The sequence below is a fragment of the Neopsephotus bourkii genome, unplaced genomic scaffold (assembly GCF_033783945.1).
Source record: "Neopsephotus bourkii isolate Nb327-2 ecotype Australia unplaced genomic scaffold, CSIRO-AGI_Nbou_v1 NB_196, whole genome shotgun sequence".
Lineage (NCBI taxonomy): Eukaryota > Metazoa > Chordata > Aves > Psittaciformes > Psittacidae > Neopsephotus > Neopsephotus bourkii.
Window position 1 is genome coordinate 4,877,801 of NW_026900709.1, and position 7,609 is coordinate 4,885,409.

A 7,609-nucleotide genomic window follows, 5' to 3' on the forward strand; every position below is an offset into this window, starting at 1 on the left:
TTATTCAGAAATAAAATATTAAAAATGTAAAAGCTCTCAGGTCTGCAATTTAAATGGCCACCTTATTTAAACAGTCATGGGCTTTGAACTCTCAGTGACTGCTAAATGTGCATGATCTGAAAAATAACACTGCTGCCCTTGCACAGTTCCTTCAGGAATTTGATGTGAAATAGAACAGGAATAAAGAAAGAGCTACACTTTAATTTCATTAAAAATGAAGCATCACAGCAGAACCAACAGCAAAACAGCATTAACTGAAGGCAGCATTTCTGAGCATATGATGAAGCAATAGTTTTCACTGAAGGAGGTACGTTTGAATGTTTGCATGAACACCCATATGCTTCATATTTGTATATACACAAAAACAAAAGTTCAACTTGCATTACACCACATATTTCATTATAGTATAAATTTCAAATAATACAACCTTATTTATGAAAATCTGGGAAAAATGAATAATGCTTTATTTTTAAATTGCATCAGGTAAGCATATATCTATTACTAGAAGTCATTAAAACATAAACCATAACTGCCTCAGTAATGGCATACTTAGGGAAGGGGTAAGGCTGGCATAAGTAAAATACAAAACGGCTTATTAAAAACTGAGAATATACCTCATTTCCCTGGTTATATAACAGATAAAAATTACATTTAAAATAGGATCCTGTAATAAGAAAACTCAAAAAAAAAAAAAAAAAGGCAGAACAACAGAATATTGCAACCTATGTCTTTAAGAAATGTCACAAGAGTTCCTGGAACACTTGTCCTACACAGGACTGTCTCAACTGTGCAGTAGCTTTTATCTGCTAACTTTGAAGGCACTGATTCACTAGCATATTCTCAAGAACTAGGGGCAAACCAAGAGCTGCGTTTTAAAAGTAATTTAGAAACAGTTATGAGAAGTTCAAAAGTCCAGTGGCTGCCATTAAAAGAAAAAAAAAATCTTGCAAACTCACCTTGCACTACCCAACACACCAGAGCTGTTGATTGTTTCAATTTGGAGAAACTGTCTCAGCTGGCACTGTGTGGTAGCTGTTTCAAATATTAACAGAAAAGATTAAATGTGACCATTTAAAAACACAATATTGAAGTTATTGCATAGGAGTGGACTTTATATTTACTTTAATATACATAATATGCACAAAACCATGCCAATACAAGCTTTATGTTTACTTCAGCAGAAGCACTGTTAGATTCAGACCCTCAAACAGAGCACGAAACCATTTTAAGCTGATATTGAGAAAATGCTCTAGAAAGGGTCTTGATTTTTTTTTTTTCCTCTTTCAAGCTGAATGGTTAACACCTTTGGACCCTCTGAAAATTCTTGTGGTATTTTAAATAAAGCGATTCACTTGGAGACATAAAAAGCCTAGATTTGTTGGGTAACAGGTAGGACTTGGTCCACTGTGTTCCCAGTGTAAGCAGGAGAGAGGCGTTCTCTGACTAGCAGGAAGTCTTAGCTTTTCACTCGCTGCCGCCTTCCATATTTTGCCAGCAGGTGGCAAGATGACAGCAAAAGGGATAACGCGAAGTTCTTGTGATTCACACATTAGTAGCCAGCTGCCGCCCTCTGTTGTTAGCGGTGGAAGAAGTCGCAGCTCCTTAAACGCCGCGACTCCAGAAAATGGCACACTGCATTTTCTGAATTTGCAAAATGTTGAGAAGCTGCAAGTAATCAGGGTTCCACACAGCTCTACAAGCCAACTTGTAAAATAACTGACAAAGTAGGCAAAGGTTTTGTTTTGCAGTCTGTGTTGCAATTGCAGTTACATGGTACTCCATCTTCCTACACACGCTGATGAGTACTCAGAGCTACTTAGTTCTAGAAAAAACATCCTGAATAATGACCACAATAAAAAGGAGCAGACCATGGTTTTTATGATCTTTGTGAAGTCTAGCATACTTAAAGATAACCCGAAGTCTAAGCCAACATTCAAGATAAATAGAGAGGCACTGAAACCAACTCAATTACGCAAACGAAACACAGGGACAGGTAAATAGAAACATGGATGACAAAATAGAAGCTGAAATTCGAGTTGAAGAAAAAACACTTCTCAGAAGGTCATTGCTGAGCTTCTCTAATTCTAAATTTATTCCTAGATTGTGGAATTTGGCATGAAACTGACATCCATGAGGTGGGATGGGCTCCAGTTTTAAGTAAAACCCAAGAAAGGATTCATTAATTATGGAGGAGAAAAAAACCCTCTTGTTATTAGAAATTTTAAAGATATCTTCTATTAAGAATAATTTTGGGAACGTATTTCAACAAAAAAGTCTGTAATACAAAGCTTCTGGTCTAGAGGGCTATCTCTTCACCTATTCTTCCACTTCCCTGAACAACACAATGTATTGTACAAAAAAGAATAACTCAAAGGTCCTTACCAACATTGCTCTATAAGATACCACTAACTGAGGTCACACCCCCCCCCCCCCCAAAGCCTTTGAAACAAGTAAATTCTATTGTTTCTCAGATGCTTTTAGTAAATCTTACCTGCAACCAGGATGGAAAAACAAGGAAAGGGTGAATAGATGCACCTCCTTCTAAACAGATGCTGGAGAGCTACTGGTAATATCTTATTCTTTACTGAAGTGACATAGCATATTGAAAAACAACACTCTTAAGTAGTGACCCAGGTCTGATCTCACTTTACAAACCTGCAAGGTAGAAGTCAGTTGAGTTGCACTACTGTAATGTTGCAATCAGGTCTACAGTGACAAATTCCCTCAGTGCACGATGTACGGATGAGATTTAAACACCTACAAGAAAAGAAAGAGGATTCAGTAAAGAAAATCTGAAGAACCATTAAACTGAGTAACAATAAAAGGAGTGCCTAAACACAAGATTTATTATAACAAAGTCTTCTCACTACAATTCAAATAAGATGTTAAAGCTGGGCACATGTTTTTCTTCTTCCACTGCTGCCTCTTTAGAAACACTTTTCATGTCTGTGGTTCGGACTAGATGTAGTATCAAAAGTAACCAGCATGTAGAATATGAATGCAGCTAGCACTCCTCTTACTCCTTCAAACCATGATTTTTCCCACTATTTTAAAGGGCTGCTTGCAGTGCAATGCAGCAAACAATTTGCTGTGACAACAGCAAACAGCCATGCTTAATTCAGACATTGTCATTATATTATTTCATTTGAACCCTGTGAATCTGCTCCAATTCTTGGTCTAATCAGTATGAAATACTCTAATGATTTCAGGAAGTGCAGGTCTGTGCCCAGTGCTTTTCAGCTGTTTCTTCCTCACCCCACAAACAAACCTCAAAATAAGTAACCAGAGTAGTAGGTAGGGATGCAAAGCTGGATGTATTTTATGCTGATAAGATACAAATGATAAGTAAACCTTTCATGAAGGGAAAGGAGAGATGCTGTGTTTTGTGGAATAAACAGTGAGCCTTTCCACCACAAGGTTTTCTGCTTTAAGGCCATGTTAGCCCTGCAAGTACTACCACAGGGAGTTCAATACCAAAATAGTCAGGTTTCAAGCAAAATCAATCACCATAAGAAAATGAGTGTTTGCTTCTGTATGACAGAAAATAAAAGTCCACAGCAGTTTGCCATGTTCTCATGCAAGGGAGCCACACTCCAGAAATTACTTGTATGACCAGATTTTATTGGGAAGGTCATCATGAGATGAGGACTTGCCATCCTGTCCTGCTTGGACATGAATGTATCAGAATGCACCCAACTCTGCTTAAATAACATTGAAGTATTAGTCTAACTTGGTTTTCTAAACATTCACAAAACAGTGCAAAACACTTCATTTTGCAAAGTGATCTTAAGGTCCTTTCCAACCCTAACTATTCTATGAATCTATGATAGCTGAAAGTTTAGGCTTGTGGTTATGGCTCCCCCAGAATACTGTGTATGCATGAGTGGTGTTAGCTCCAGCTGAAGTCAAAAGGAACTGAGGACGTTCCTCTCCTTTCACAGCTGAGCTTGGTACTTTTGTAGAGAGCTCTGTAATGGTGGATGTGAAGATACAGACAGCATGTATGTAACTGGATACATAACAGCAAGATTTGAACCATATGCCACAACAGTGACATTTTAATCTTAAATCAGTATTAAGCTTAAAGATTCAGAATTATTCCAGTCTACAAGTGATTCATGGACAGGAAATGGCTTAGGACAGAAAAACAGACTGCTTGCATAAAAATGCACTGCAGCTCTAAAGCACACTCCATAATGAGAAAAAAGAAATGCTGCTTTCCTGTGGAAACATTGAGATTTAAAAGCACCAATATCCTTCTCTAAATATAATATTATAAATTAATTTTTTATAACCAAGGATGATATTCCAGAATGGCACATATATGATGTCCTGCTCCAACCTCACTGAACTGTATATCTTTCAAATTCATGATGAATGGAGACAACTGAAAAATTATTCCCACCACAAATATTCATTCATATTTGTGTCCCGATCTCTCAGGTCATAGCCATTTTTTATAGATACTCAGCACTCCTCTGATTTATCAGCAAGAGTGAAGAAACCAGGGAATTTTCTAAGTATAAAGAATTATTTGCAGATAATTTAAGAACCAAGCATTGATTGAGGAAACTTTAATCAAAAGAAATTAAGGTCATCAAGTCAGAGAACAGAAACACATCATGTGACCTAAACATCCAATCAAAAATATCAGCCCAGAATCTGAGGTGCAAACACAGGCAGTCAGTCACCTAACTCCAAAATATGTACCACAAACTATTTAATTAATGTACCTACAACTATTTAATTAATAGCTCTGAATAGTAAGCTGGAGAAAATGCTAAATTGTTCACAATGTGGGAAGAGAGGGAAAAGTTAAACTGCTTGCTCCAGTTGCAACTTTGCTATCTGAGAATCTTGCACACTGTTCTTTTTACTCTTCATTTGGCAGAATTTGGGGAATTCTAACTGCTCACTACAAATTCAGTAGTGTCTGTCTCAGTGAAAATGAAAGCTGCTGTTATAAACCATTAAAAGTTTGAGCCACACAATGCTGCAACAGACAAGGAATAGTTTCTCTCATGGTTACAATTCTGGTGTGTTCTCAGGGAAGGGTCCCATAGGCAGTTCAATCTCATCTGAACTGTTGCTGCTTCACCACGTATTTCTCCATCCCAAGCAACATAGTCTGCTCTAATGGAGAAGCACATCAGAGAAAATTAGCCAACAGAACAGTGACTAATCAGGCCCTAATCACACAAAGACAGGACCATTCAGTAATGACTACACTTAAACAGAATGGACTTCAGGAAAAATACTCCTGTAAGATCTGACAAAGCAGCAGCTAACTGGAAGCCAGAACTAGGTTAGAAAACATGGCTCTAATCCTGGCCTAATTATTTCAAAAAATCTGGATGAGGAAAAAGAAAGGAGAGAGGATTAAAAAAAAAAAAAAATAAAAAAAATTTGTACCTGTGGTGCGGAAACAGTATTAAAACAGGTAAGATCAACTGTTGTGAAGCAGCAAGGAATTAGAGTGCACTGGGTGAGGTACATCATCACACTGGGTCAGCACATGTAGGATCAACAAAATCTGATGATTCTGCTGTGGGGTACACTAATTTTGCTGGACATTGAGATATGTGGGGCAGTTTTGTGATGTGGCTGTGACAAGGAGGAGTTCCAGAGTTCCTCTTGGCATTTATTTGGTCTGCTGAATGTTTGCTGAGAAGAAGTTCAAAAGAAGGGATGTGTTTAACATCAAAATAAGTGTAAGAAGTAAAACAACAAATAAAATTAAACAACAAAGCTATATTCTCACACATAATTCTACGCAAATAAGATCATGGAAGCAACTTCAGGTCATACAGGACCTACTTCCACAGGTATTCAGACAGGGTTCAAAGTTTAATTTTTAGACAGCAACTTGAATTAGCTGTGCAGCAGAGAAGTCAGCACTGCTACATCAAGTGTGAACAATGAAGGGTCAAAAACGTCTAAAAAAGTAGCAATTTAATGCACTGAATGACAATCTTACATCCCACAGAATCATCATTGAACATATTTGAAATAGGTGTAACATACAAGCTCCTACTTTAGCTAGCCAGAAATGAAGAATTTCTTAGAAAACGCATATACTGTTATATGAACTCATCCTGGCCACTGACACCAATACCAAGACATGAAATTAATTACTGTTAGTCAAGGCATTCTGTTCAGGAATAATTAAAATCTCCTTTTAATATACATACATTTTGTTAACTTGTGGTGATGGCCATTTCCTTCTGAAGTGCAAGTATCAATAAGAAGCATCAAAGTTCTCTTTCAGATTTAACTTCCCTTCCTATTTATCTCCTTCACTCCCCTTCTCTTCCTTTCACTAAAAGGAAAAGCCCAAACCAGAAAATCCTGAAGAGGTAAGTTGCTTATAAGAAGAAAGCTCACTGTAGGAAAAAACATCCACATACTATTTCAGTTCTGTTGACTGTTTCAGTCACTGTTAAGAGCACTGTTCTGTAGACTGATCTGGAAAAAATGAGGTAAAAAGATGGAGTGGGAATCAGAATATTTAAATGCTCTTGACTACTGACACACTTTGCTAATAAATCTTGAGCAGGTCAGTTAACTTCGCTGTATTTCTAAAAGGATATATTAATTTTATCCATCTTTAACTAGTATTTTCATCTCATGCCTTCAAAGCCACTCCAAAGAGGACTATGCTCTTTTTTGTCACTGAGGCCAAAAGATCATCAGATAGAGGAGATTTGTGTGGCAGCATGTGATACTGTTCCCTAATTAAACCACTGGAACAAAGAACAGCCGTTAACATGGAATGATTCCAGATTCACACTGTTCATTTGTGCTTCCCCAAACACAGCAAGTTATGATTTAGGTTCATATACTTCACTAGCTCAATACAGAAAAGTCTGTCAATGCTGAGATTTAAAATACATATGCTTAAGATGTATGATTATACATATATATGGCTCATAAAATAATACGGATATTGCTTCCCCTCTTCCAAAGTTATCCAGTGCCTTTCATTAATGCACACGATGCACAATACTTACAGTGCTCTGGATTGACTCCAACTAGTGCCATCCCAGCAGTCTTCTTTCCATGGTCATGGGCCAATTCTTTAAAGCACGCCTCTGCTGATTGAGGACAGACATACATGAAGTATTCTCAAGAACACAGTATTAAATATATTCAGCCTTCATACAAAAATCAGTGAATTGTCATCTTATCTTGAAAACTTTCCATACCACAAGTTAGCTCAATTTTTACATTGTGAGGGAAAGCAACCATCCACGGATCCTTCAAGCCACTTGTATCGCTGCCTTGGACAGTACTTATTATTTCTCTTTGTGTAGCCAAGTCTTGAGTGTTCATAGTCACACTTCACCTCCCTCCATACGAGCTGGCTCCAATACCTGTAACACATTAGAAAAAGAGATTTCTCAGAATAAAAGTCCTCACTACTACTACTTTCACATCTATTGGAAAAAAAAAAAAAAATCAGGTTTCTAGCTTTTCCAGACCTATCCTGATGGCATCCCATCTGACTCAGGTAAGAGTTCCTGGACCGATAACACCACCAATTGTCCCATTAGTATTTAAGTTCAGTTTATCTTCATTTCTCAAAGTTCGTTGTCTCCAGGTGACTTCC

General features: G+C 37.4%; 1 long non-coding RNA gene across 1 annotated transcript; it reads right to left on the reverse strand.

Moving 5' to 3' along the window:
- Positions 1-5,411: 5,411 nt before the first annotated feature.
- LOC133224295 (uncharacterized) lies at positions 5,412-7,369 on the reverse strand. The gene is made up of 3 exons (XR_009728827.1): positions 7,011-7,369; positions 6,192-6,465; positions 5,412-5,664 (listed from the first exon to the last, which is right to left on the reverse strand). It is a non-coding gene; the product is annotated as an uncharacterized LOC133224295 (long non-coding RNA).
- Between the last annotated feature and the right edge of the window lie 240 nt (positions 7,370-7,609).